The sequence below is a fragment of the Hipposideros armiger genome, unplaced genomic scaffold (assembly GCF_001890085.2).
Source record: "Hipposideros armiger isolate ML-2016 unplaced genomic scaffold, ASM189008v1 scaffold_890, whole genome shotgun sequence".
Lineage (NCBI taxonomy): Eukaryota > Metazoa > Chordata > Mammalia > Chiroptera > Hipposideridae > Hipposideros > Hipposideros armiger.
Genome location: NW_017732240.1, coordinates 344,244 through 356,716, shown reverse-complemented (window position 1 = coordinate 356,716; position 12,473 = coordinate 344,244).

The window sequence follows — 12,473 nt, the reverse complement described above, 5'->3', positions numbered from 1 at the left end:
AGAGAGAGAGAGAGAGAGAGAGAGAGAGAGAGAGAGAGAGAGAGAGAGATATTTTTATCTGAGAAAGAGAGGATTAAGATTATATTCAGTATTTATGAGAATTTTGTTTTGAGATTTCACACAGTTTTAATCCATTGCAGGTTTAAAGAAACTACATTTCTCTGTAACTTTATATTCTGTTTCAGAATTCCACATTTCAAAAAGGGTAGATCAATTCTGATGAGATCTATTTGCTAAGGAATATTAACAGTGAAATTTTCGTGAAATAATACCACTGAGTAAACTCTACTTAGTGATTTGAGATTTAGGGAGACTTTATTTGAAGTTTGAATTTGCATAGTCAATTCAGGGAATAAAATGCCTCATGTCAACATATGAAAAGTAAAATGATAAGATGTCTTGGTTCAAGATATGTATTACCAATACATAAATACATAAACCTAAGTCCTCACATTAGACTAGGTTTGTAGAAGTTTCCAGAGGCTGGACAGGCAAATACGGATGAAAACCAGAACATTCAGAGCAGCTGCAGCTGTAGGGAATTGGACAGTTGATTTTTCTTGTGCCTTATTAAATTCAGTTTTAATTGAGCACAACTATGCCATTCAAAAGTCTCATTTCTATTATTTTCTTTCACATTTGAAAAATATAAATTGTATTATTTGTATACCTTTTTTGAGGTGAAGAATAAATCTAATTGAAGAATCATTTCATTACTACACAGCTATTGAAGTGTTTATATACATATATATGTATATATATATATATATTATATTAATATCATAGTTCTGCTTTCATTTGCACATAAACTGGAGTATAGTTAAAACATTCACATGTACCAAGAGGGAGAGACAGAGAATGAGAATAAGGTCAGGATTAGCAGTAAACAAATAGGATTCCTGGGGCTCCCTGTGGATAAATGGCAAAGACGCATACTGTAGCATGTCATTTACAACATGTACCCTAGAAGACAGTGAGCCCTTAGAATCACCATGGCAGTACAGCCAAACTGAGAAGTCCATGTGAAGTCTGGTCCCTTAAGGATTCTAAAGGTAGTGGTTAATTCTGTGTTACAAAATACCACAAACATAATGGTTTGGGGGGGGGGGAAAGCTTACACATTTATTATCTCACAGTTTCTGTAGGTCATCATTCTAGTTACAGCTTAACTAGGCTCTGTCCTTCAGTGTGTCCCAGTCTGTAATACAGTGGTTGGCGGAAACTGCAGTCTCATCAGAGGCTGGATTGGGGAAAGACCGACCCATTGCCGTGCTCCCTCAGGTTGTTGGCATTTTTCATTTCCTCGTAGCTGTTGGACTGGGGTTTCTTTTTCTGGCCACTCTTGGTTCCTTGTAGTGTTGGCTTCCCCAGCATGGCTACTTACTTCATGGAAGTTGACTCTTTAAAGCCAGCAACACAGAGAGACTCTCTATACCAGGAAGGGCTGAGTTCCTCTGATTAATTCAGGCCTATTGAGGGTAATTGCCCTTTTATTTAACTCAGAAGAATGGATTTGGGATCTTAATTGCATCTGCAAATGCCCTTCGTTTTACAAAGAGGGATATTTCATAATTATAGAATGGTTATTTCATCATGAAGATATGTTTCCCAATTTTGTATATGCTTAATAATAGACCTTTAAATATGCAAATCTAAAGCTTATAGAAATTAAGGGAGAAATAGTAATAGTGTGAGATTTCAGAACACTAAGCTTAAGAAAAGTAGCATATTTACAAAGTTACCGGCACTCCTATACATTGCTGATGGAAATGCAAAAATAATAGAACCGCTTTGAAAAGTAATAGAGTTACTTCCTATAAAAACAAGAACTTAGTGTTTTACCAAACAATCTTACTTCTAGGTCAACCCAAGAGAGATGACAATCTGTCCATGTAAATACTTCTTATATGAAATGTTCATAGAGCATTATTATTCATGACAACCCCAAACTCATAATAATGAAATGACCTTTAACTGGAAAATGGATAAACAAATCATGACAGTACTATGCAGTGGCATACTACTAAACAATAAAAAGAACCAAATCACTTATATATGCATCAACATAGATTAATTCAAAAAATTATATTAATTTAAAGAAGCCAGATGCAAAACAAACACAAACCAAACTAATCCTCTGCTTGTGTATGGCTCCATTTCAATGACACTTTCCTAAAGCCACAACCATAAAGATAGGAATCACATAGTGGTTGCCACTTACTAGCGGTGGTGGAGGGGTATGAATTGATTGCAAGGAGCATAGAGAATGTTTTGGGCTGATAATCTATATATTTCATTTGTGATGGTGGTCACACGACTATGTTTTTTTATTCATTGAAATGTCCCCTTAAAGTTCATTTTTCTCTCTGTAAATTTTATCTCAATAAATCTGGCAAAAAATAAAACTAAAATCCTTTGGATAGCTAATTGTTTTTAAACTGATTTTTCTATTATTCTTGAAATGTACCTTAGTGGCCCTTGCTTTAAGCATAGTTGATCAATTAAACTGAGAAATATAGGAGAAATTAGAGGGTAATCCTTTATATGTAGACCAATACATAATTCATATGATAGCAAACCTTATGTATTCAACTTTTAAATATGATTCTTACTATGGAATTATAATTATTTTCAGTTTTTTGTTTAATGAGGCATTTCTCTAATATTATAGAGTGCTAAAAAATAGAGTAATAGTGTTTGTAACATTTGCTACAGATATATTAACATTTTCATAAATTAATCCAGATATATTCCTTGCTATCAAGTTATACTATCAATCAATTCACCTTTACTGTTTTTTAGATTGGGAAATTCATAAAAGGAAAATAAGTCATTTGCACTAAAGCTTGGTATGAGTCTTTGGAGACTGAAGCATCTGTATAAATTCCCCATTCACCTTTACATTCTATGGACTCTCCAAATCTCAGCTTATCTAATATTGCTATGCCTTAGTTTCTTCATGTATGTGCCAGGCACTAAGCTCATATAACATACTTACTCAAAATCTTCCACTGTTACCCATATAAGACTAAACTCCGCAGCGCACAATTTTGAGCAGTGTACAGTTAGACCTCAGTGCTCACTCTGAATCTGTCAGTTTCTCCAGTTCCTACTTTAGCTACTCTTCTGTTCACCACACCCACAGATGCTTCTTATGCTTTTTTTTACTATTCTAATTTTATTACTGCCGGTCCTTTTTCTCCTTTCCTACAGACTTTGTGTTGTTGTTGTTCAGACCTGAACCATGCTTTAAGGAATACTGAATTCCTATCTTTGGCAACCTGTGGTTTTGTGTTGTTGTGCTCCAATTCAAGAGCGGCACTATAACCACAGGTAGAATGACCTTGAAGCCGGTAATGAGTGGGAATTGAATAATAAGCTCCGGTCATTGCCACTGGCCCCTTCCAAGTCCCTGTGAAGGGCCTTAGCAGTGTGATCACATGGTCATGGGCTTTGTAAAAGCTACAAAAATTAGATATTATAAACAAAATTGTCTATCCCTTTTCACTTTGATTTCCACCCTTAATTTTTTTTTTTTTTTTTTTTTTTTTTTTTCAGCATTGCGGTGAAGCAGTAGCCATGAGCATTTTGGGGATTAGGATAAGAGGAACTTGAGCTAAGAGGATATTTAATTCAGGCTGAATGTGTTTTTGATCACGTTCATTTTTAGCTAAATGATGACTACTTGCCAGGTGCTGGTACTGCTCTTGGTGTGAACTCCAATGTCATTTGACATAACAATTTAGGGCCGGAAGTTTTATGCGGACGTGTCGTCCTCGGTGGGTAACTGAGATGAAATAAGAACTGTTTTAAGTACACAGAGTTAGAGGTCAATCTGTGGAAAATTCTTTCATATCATTAATTTTACATATGAGGAAAACTCAATAGAAGTTTTCCTTGAATTTGGCTCAATCCCCAAATTTCATGATATTACCAATAACAGATGGAGGAAAGAAATCTGTCAATTAAAAAATATCAGTCTTACCAATCTTAAGACAGAATTTTATTTCATTTTCTCTGTAGAAAATGCTATTGCAAAATCCTTACCAAATTAAAAAAATATATATCAAGGACTATGTAGCCAAAAATATATAAAATATAAACTATGGGTATATGTCATGTAGTCAGCTAACAAAACTAGATGGGTATGTTTCTGTATGTTATGATTTTTAACAATTTTTTAAAATGTGTAATTTATTATGACTCCTTTATTCTCTCAAGATAAATATTTCTGTTTTAATCTAATTTTATATTCTCAATTCAGTACTTTTTTTAATGCATAAACTTTAGTTATCACAAAATCTGTCACATCAAGTAGGTGACATCTTTGCATCTTTTTTTCTAGTCTAGGGTTTAATAACTGTACATTTAGTTGCAAGTGATTAGTTCCAAAAACATGCTAGAGCATCTCACTCATTTCTACAAGGAACATATTATAATTCCATTTTAAAGATAAGGGAACTGAGGCTTAGTGAGTTGAGTTGACTAGTTTCAATATCACAGATGAAGAGTTGCAGAATTCCATAGACAACCTAAGCTAAAAGAGAGCCTGAAGGGGTCACATGACCCCCATGAAGGCAAGGCCTTTGATTTATTTACTACTGTGCCCTGATGTCTGGGACAGCATGAGACAGGTGGCAGGCATGCAATAATATATGTAGATAAATGAATAAATAGGGTATCTTGCCTCCTGGATGTAGGTAGGTAGGTAGGTATATAATAGATAGATAGATAGATAGATAGATAGATAGATAGATAGATAGATAGATAGATAGACAAATAATACATACATACATACATACACACATATGTACATAATCTTCAGATCAGCAGGAACAAGAAGACTGAAATATGTGTTTGTNAAATAGATGTAACGGAGGAAGAATGCACACTTCCTTTGGGAAATATAAAGTCACGTACTCTTTTATGTTTCTTTCAGACAGGTTCAAGGAAAAATTTTTCAGCATTGCGGTGAAGCAGTAGCCATGAGCATTTTGGGGATTAGGATAAGAGGAACTTGAGCTAAGAGGATATTTAATTCAGGCTGAATGTGTTTTTGATCACGTTCATTTTTAGCTAAATGATGACTACTTGCCAGGTGCTGGTACTGCTCTTGGTGTGAACTCCAATGTCATTTGACATAACAATTTAGGGCCGGAAGTTTTATGCGGACGTGTCGTCCTCGGTGGGTAACTGAGATGAAATAAGAACTGTTTTAAGTACACAGAGTTAGAGGTCAATCTGTGGAAAATTCTTTCATATCATTAATTTTACATATGAGGAAAACTCAATAGAAGTTTTCCTTGAATTTGGCTCAATCCCCAAATTTCATGATATTACCAATAACAGATGGAGGAAAGAAATCTGTCAATTAAAAAATATCAGTCTTACCAATCTTAAGACAGAATTTTATTTCATTTTCTCTGTAGAAAATGCTATTGCAAAATCCTTACCAAATTAAAAAAATATATATCAAGGACTATGTAGCCAAAAATATATAAAATATAAACTATGGGTATATGTCATGTAGTCAGCTAACAAAACTAGATGGGTATGTTTCTGTATGTTATGATTTTTAACAATTTTTTAAAATGTGTAATTTATTATGACTCCTTTATTCTCTCAAGATAAATATTTCTGTTTTAATCTAATTTTATATTCTCAATTCAGTACTTTTTTTAATGCATAAACTTTAGTTATCACAAAATCTGTCACATCAAGTAGGTGACATCTTTGCATCTTTTTTTCTAGTCTAGGGTTTAATAACTGTACATTTAGTTGCAAGTGATTAGTTCCAAAAACATGCTAGAGCATCTCACTCATTTCTACAAGGAACATATTATAATTCCATTTTAAAGATAAGGGAACTGAGGCTTAGTGAGTTGAGTTGACTAGTTTCAATATCACAGATGAAGAGTTGCAGAATTCCATAGACAACCTAAGCTAAAAGAGAGCCTGAAGGGGTCACATGACCCCCATGAAGGCAAGGCCTTTGATTTATTTACTACTGTGCCCTGATGTCTGGGACAGCATGAGACAGGTGGCAGGCATGCAATAATATATGTAGATAAATGAATAAATAGGGTATCTTGCCTCCTGGATGTAGGTAGGTAGGTAGGTATATAATAGATAGATAGATAGATAGATAGATAGATAGATAGATAGATAGATAGATAGATAGACAAATAATACATACATACATACATACACACATATGTACATAATCTTCAGATCAGCAGGAACAAGAAGACTGAAATATGTGTTTGTCCTTAGGAGTATGCTCCACGTATTTCCTTACTTCCGTTTCATTTTAAACAATGTTATATACCTGTATGTTTTTGATCATCATGTATTCATGGTGGAAGATAATGAGATGACCTCCTATTGCCAATCTCTCACTCATTTTATGGAAGATAAGATCAAGGTCTACAGAAATGATTTGTTCGCACAAACACAACTAGTTAAGGGCAGTCCTGGGAGAGGACTCATGCTAGAATGTGCAGATCATATTATCATCCTGTGAAGAATAGGAAAAATGTGTATATCACTCTAATCCAAATAGCAATATACCGCTTATTTCTTCTCGTCTACTTAACTGGAAAATTGAATTTCCTTATCTTTAGCTTGCCAAGTGTCCTGATTCCCTCCCTAGCTTCCCAGTGCATCACTGTGGTGTAGTCAGGTGAAAACGATGCTTCACATTGGGCTACATGATGGATATCTTTTCATTTTTTCTTCCTTTTTTTTTGTATATAGCTTTTGCTGTTTTAGTTTAGTTTTCAGCTGTCAGCAGACTTAAGGAAACCTTAAATATATCATTGATAATTGTTTGTTCATTTTGACTTGGTCCCCTCAGCCATAATATATTGTTTAAAATATCTGAATAGAACTGTGATATCTATATTATCCCATAGGAAATGTCACTAACTAGATTTATGATACTATTCATTTCCTGTGTTATTACTTATGTCAAGCCTAGTGTAAAGATCTGCTGGGTGACTCCTGGCAGGCAATTTCTAATTACAGTTTGGATTGTAGCAAAAGCATCAGTTACAATCAGAAGAAAGCATATGTTTTGAAAAAATATTGACAACCCAATTAAATGTCCTACTCTTAGGTGATTAATATAGCATAATGTGAATTTACACAGTCATTTTATTTCACTATTATAAACTTATCGGGAGTATTGACATAGCTTTTTAGAACCTCTCTCCAAACAAATAAGATACATTATCTTTTTTTTTTTTTTAAGATTTTTATTGGGGAATTGGTGGGATGGGAACAGTGCTGGGGAATTGGGGGAAGGGGAACAGACAAGTTGCTGTCGTTTTGTTCTTCAGTCTAGTTGTGGAGGATGTTGCTTCACTGGCCTAAGCTGGCACCATCATTGCACTCCCGGGCGAGGCACATCAGTCGCCAGCTTCTGGATGGCCACTCACTGTGGCTGCTGGCCACTCACGCTGGCTGCTGGCTACACACGGTAGCCCATGGCAACCCACTGCCACAGGGGCTGCAGCCTACACCGTCACCGGTGACTCATGGCAACTCAGCTCCAAGTTGAGCTGTTGTTCAGCATCTTAGCTGTAGAGGGCAGTGTCACTGGCTCTCATATGTGGGATCCGAACCGGGGCCCTCTGGCGTCCCAAGCCAGCTCTCAAGCCAGCTCTTAACCATCGCGCCACTCAGCCGGCCCAAGATACATTATCTTAATATGAGACTTTTGAGATATTCAATACCCTCTTTACTGAAGGCAGGACAAATTTAAGTAAACCTTTAAGACTACTTTTAGTGTGAGCTCTGCCATTTGTGCATACAAATTTAGGAAAACATTATTTGCTGCTCTGTCAGCCCCACCCTCCATGCTGCTCCGGCATGATATTCCCAGTAAGTCCAGTGTTTATAGAAAATGAGGCCAAGTACGGTGTTAAAGAGCCCTTCAGTACTGTTCCAGCAGAATGAGCGATCTGAGAATTTAGTACACTGCAGGCATCAAGGTAGGGCTTATGCCCCTTTTCTAATCAAATCAGGTGGCTACCAAACCCCAGTCTAATATGGCTTTCTGCTTCGAAAAAAAAATGTTTATGGAGGTAAGTCAATACATTTCAGAGCATTTGTCGTAGAACTACATTCATACATAGTCGTCATAGAGAAGAAACTCCCACATATACGGGACTCTATACCAAACATCAAGGGAAAGAAAAAAACAAAAGAAAGAATATACAGAGGGTACTAAAAAAAAAAAAAAGTGTAAATATTTTAAGAAAGGAAAAAACTATTAGAATTGTAATAATACATACCACTAACAAAAGTTGAATACAAGTCACGTGTGACTTCTGCAATTACAAGAGGTGCTCAAAGTGGTTACCATCAGCGTCCAGACACGTCTGATTACGGTGAACTATTGCTTGAGCAGCGTTAACCAAAGTGTCTACTTGTGTACATTTTTTTGGTACCCCTGGTGTATACAGAGGGTGCCAAAAATGTATACACATTTTAAGAAAGGTAAAAACTGTAGAAAAATATACATAAAAATATATAACTGTAAAATAAATTACATATATATATATATATATATATATTTCATACCCTCTCCCTTCCCCCACCCATATTGCCTATAAAGTGATGTTGTTGCCTGGTTCACATTAGAGTACCTGGCAGTGGTATAGGAAGAATTCAACTTAACTAAGATGAAAATGAATAAGTAATATTATGCCAGGGATTAGCAGCTGCACTTGATTTAATAAAGAAGTTTAGCATTTGCAAAGGTGGAAAATAGATGTAACGGAGGAAGAATGCACACTTCCTTTGGGAAATATAAAGTCACGTACTCTTTTATGTTTCTTTCAGACAGGTTCAAGGAAAAATATCATTAGAGGTGTTAGTGAGTTTGATATTTTTTATTACAGATAATGTGCGTGTGTGTGTGTGTGTGTGTGTGTGTGTGTGTCTGTGTAGTGTCGATGAAAATACAACTGAGTATGGATATTAAGTCAAAATGCTGTGACTAAGAGTGGAAGGATCAATTGAAAACTCTAAAGCATACAGCAGGAACCTGACTGAAAGCATTAAAAAAATATGATCTGGAGTCCATGTGAATATACATAATTAGGAAAAACTAAGTTTTTCTTTTGGCTCTAATGTCAATAATTTGCTGTCATTATATTTATTAAAACCCATGCATTATTTTGTGTACAGATTTGCTCATAAACTATAAAAAATAGAATATAACAGGATGTGATTAGCAGTTTTTATAAAAGCAATAACATTCCTGCATGTTTATTAAAAAAAATAATCCTAAATCATGAAACTATTCAAAGGATATATATTCAAGAACACATATATATTTAGGGAGAAGTATTACTGTTGAAACCTATGTAAATTTTATTAGATGGTATTTTGAATGATGGCTCCAAAAGAAATATTTTGTTTTAAAGTGATATCAGAGAAATTTCAATACACAAAATAAGTTTCTATTAAATTTTCTTTTAATTGTATTTCAACATGAAAGTAAAAAAAAAAAAAGAAAAAGAAAGAAAAAGAAAATAATAGAAATAAACTATACATTTTAGAAGTTAGTGACATATAGATCTGTAGAGCCACGGAGACTAATTAAACATGTTTTACTATCGCTATTTCATTGTCACTGCTTCTATCAATTCTAATTCCAAGCTATGATAGAAAAAATAAAAACTGTAACATTTTATAGATCTCCAGGAAAGACAGCGTCCTGTAACTGAGTTATGTGCTCATGATATCTATCATGATATCTAAGATGGAGGAGAAGAATCAATAGGTACTAGATGGGCTAGTGTGGCTGGTTATTTTGCTAGGGCTGCCTTAACGAAGTACCAGAAACTGGGTTAAACAGCAAAAATTTGTCTCTCACAATTCTGGACATGAGAAATCCAAGATCAAGGTGTCTGCAGGATTGCTTTCTTCTGAGGCCTCTCTCATTAGCCTGCAGACAGCCATTCTGTGTGTGTTTTCACTTGTGTGTGTCTGTGTCCTAATCTCATTTCATAAAGACATTAATCAACCCCAGTCCTATCAGATTAGGGTCTACTCTATGATCTCATTTAACCTTAATTATCATATTTTGCAGAGTTTAATGCACACCCACGTTTTTGGCCCAAACTTTCAGGGAAAAAAGTCTTTCCTTTTAATTTTTTAATTCAAATTTTGATTTGTTTACATTTAGGTACTTGGTTTTTTTCTGTATTAAAAAGGAATTTCAGTATTTATTTTTTAACATTTTGGTACAAGGAATTTTATGTAACAAATAATTACAAAACACAAGAATAGATACAAGGTACAAGACATTTTATGTACTGATAACAAATTTATGATTGTATGCATCATAGAAGGCCAAGTACTCCTCAGAGTTGCAAGTTCATTGTAAGTTCAACAAAACTAATTATTATTTTCCAGGGTATTATTTTGCATATGGATATTATTATTGATTTCTAGAGTTACCCTTTTAATGCATAAGCATAAATAAAAGAATTAAAACATTTATATAGATATGGAATTAGTACTACCCATGTATAATGTGCATCCTCATTTTTCCCTCACAAATTTAGGTGAAAGAAAAATGCATTATACATGGCAAAATATAAATACCTCTTTAGAGATTTTATCTCCAAATAGTCACGTTCTGAGGTATTGGAAGTTAGGGCTTCAACATATGAATTGGTCGGGGATACAGTTCAGCCTTTTTGGGGAAGAGCTGTCAGGTACAATTTGCCAAGAAATGTCACAGAACAGAAAGGCTTTCATGGATTTATCAGTGTATTATGCTTGTGAACTATCTCTTTGCCCTCAAACATCTTTGGTAAATCTCACAAAAAACACAAAGTGCTTGGTGGGATTGGATTTCTTATTGGTGATTCATGCCATTTTATATTCAGGCTGAAAGGCCATTTAAAATGAGCAAGCTCCTGAGTTTGCAGGAATATTGACATATGAGTTAAAACATGATTTTGGTAAAGAAATTGTGAGTTTCATGGCTTACTGACATCATGTTAAGAAGTCTGCAACTGCACTGTTTTTTTATTCTTCCTCTCACGTACTTTTTCATTCTAATAATTTTATCCCTAAAAAACGTCTCTATACATTCTCTCTCAATATTAAAATAAGAAAATTAATATTTTAATCTTTAAAAAATATACTAGTAGTTAAAGTATTAAAATACTTTCACAATGTTTTCATTTGAAAACATGCATGCTTTTATGTGTCATATAGTAGGGCTGATTATGTAGTATATTATATGCAGAAATAGAGAAGTTATATTACCTACCCACATACATAAGCAAGAACGAAAATAAACATTACTTACCACTGAGATTTCTTATCATTAAATACTGGCTAATGTGACCGCACATAATACATAATTTGATAGAGTAACTGGGTTAATAAAAATATATAAAATGAAATACCAAATTTCTAAAGAATGGTTTTTAACAGTAATATTATAATTCATTCAGGAGTACTCTGGAGACATTCAAGTTCACTATGTTGATATGTAGGGGGTATAAATAATGGCTGGTCTTAGCAGATTAAAAATATGGTATTCTGCTATATGTATTTATGTGTAATTAGTTATATGTAATTAAAATAAGAATAGCAATATTTATTAAAGTTGCCATAAAATCTAGGGAATTTTTTAACAATTATGCTATAGGAGAATTTGACTTCTATATAAATAACTGCTCTGTGCACAATGGGGCAATGATGAAATGTTTGAATGGAAGAAAATGATAAGAGAACAATTTCTGTTCATTAAATTGCATGTTGTAAAATTGTTTTCCATGATTCTCTTACATTAACTGATGAAGGATAAAAGAGTATTAAATTTTCCCAGATGAATTATAAAGTTTACATTTGTTCATTTTAACTGGACAACAGAATATAAGGTATCTTATCTTGGGTAGCCTAAATATGCTAACTTTACCTCATCCTTGGCAAAAACATGCAGATGGAAGGTAAATGCAATTAAGGGAAAACTCATCCTAAGAATCCCTATTAAACCTGGAAGGGCTAAAATTTAATAAAGTAGAAATGAGACTTATGTGGATTGTAAAAATTCATGTCATATTAAAAACAAACATACAAACAAACAACAGATTCTCATTTATTTTCATTTAATTTTTTTAAGTTTTTGTGAAATTAATTGGTGTGACATTGGTTAGGAAAATTATATAGGTTTCAAGTGTACTATTCTGTAATACAGCATCTATATATCACATTGTGTGTTCACCACCCAGAGTCAGTTCTCCTTCCATCACCATATACGAGTATTTGACGCCCTCCTTATCCTCATCTAGCACCTTCCTCTCCCTTACCCTCTGGTAACCACTCAACTGTTGTCTGTGCCTGTGAGTTTTTGATTGTGTTGCTTTTAGTTTTATATTCCACATATGAGTGAAGTCATGGTTCTCGACTTTTTCTGTCAGACTTATTTCGCTTGGCATGAT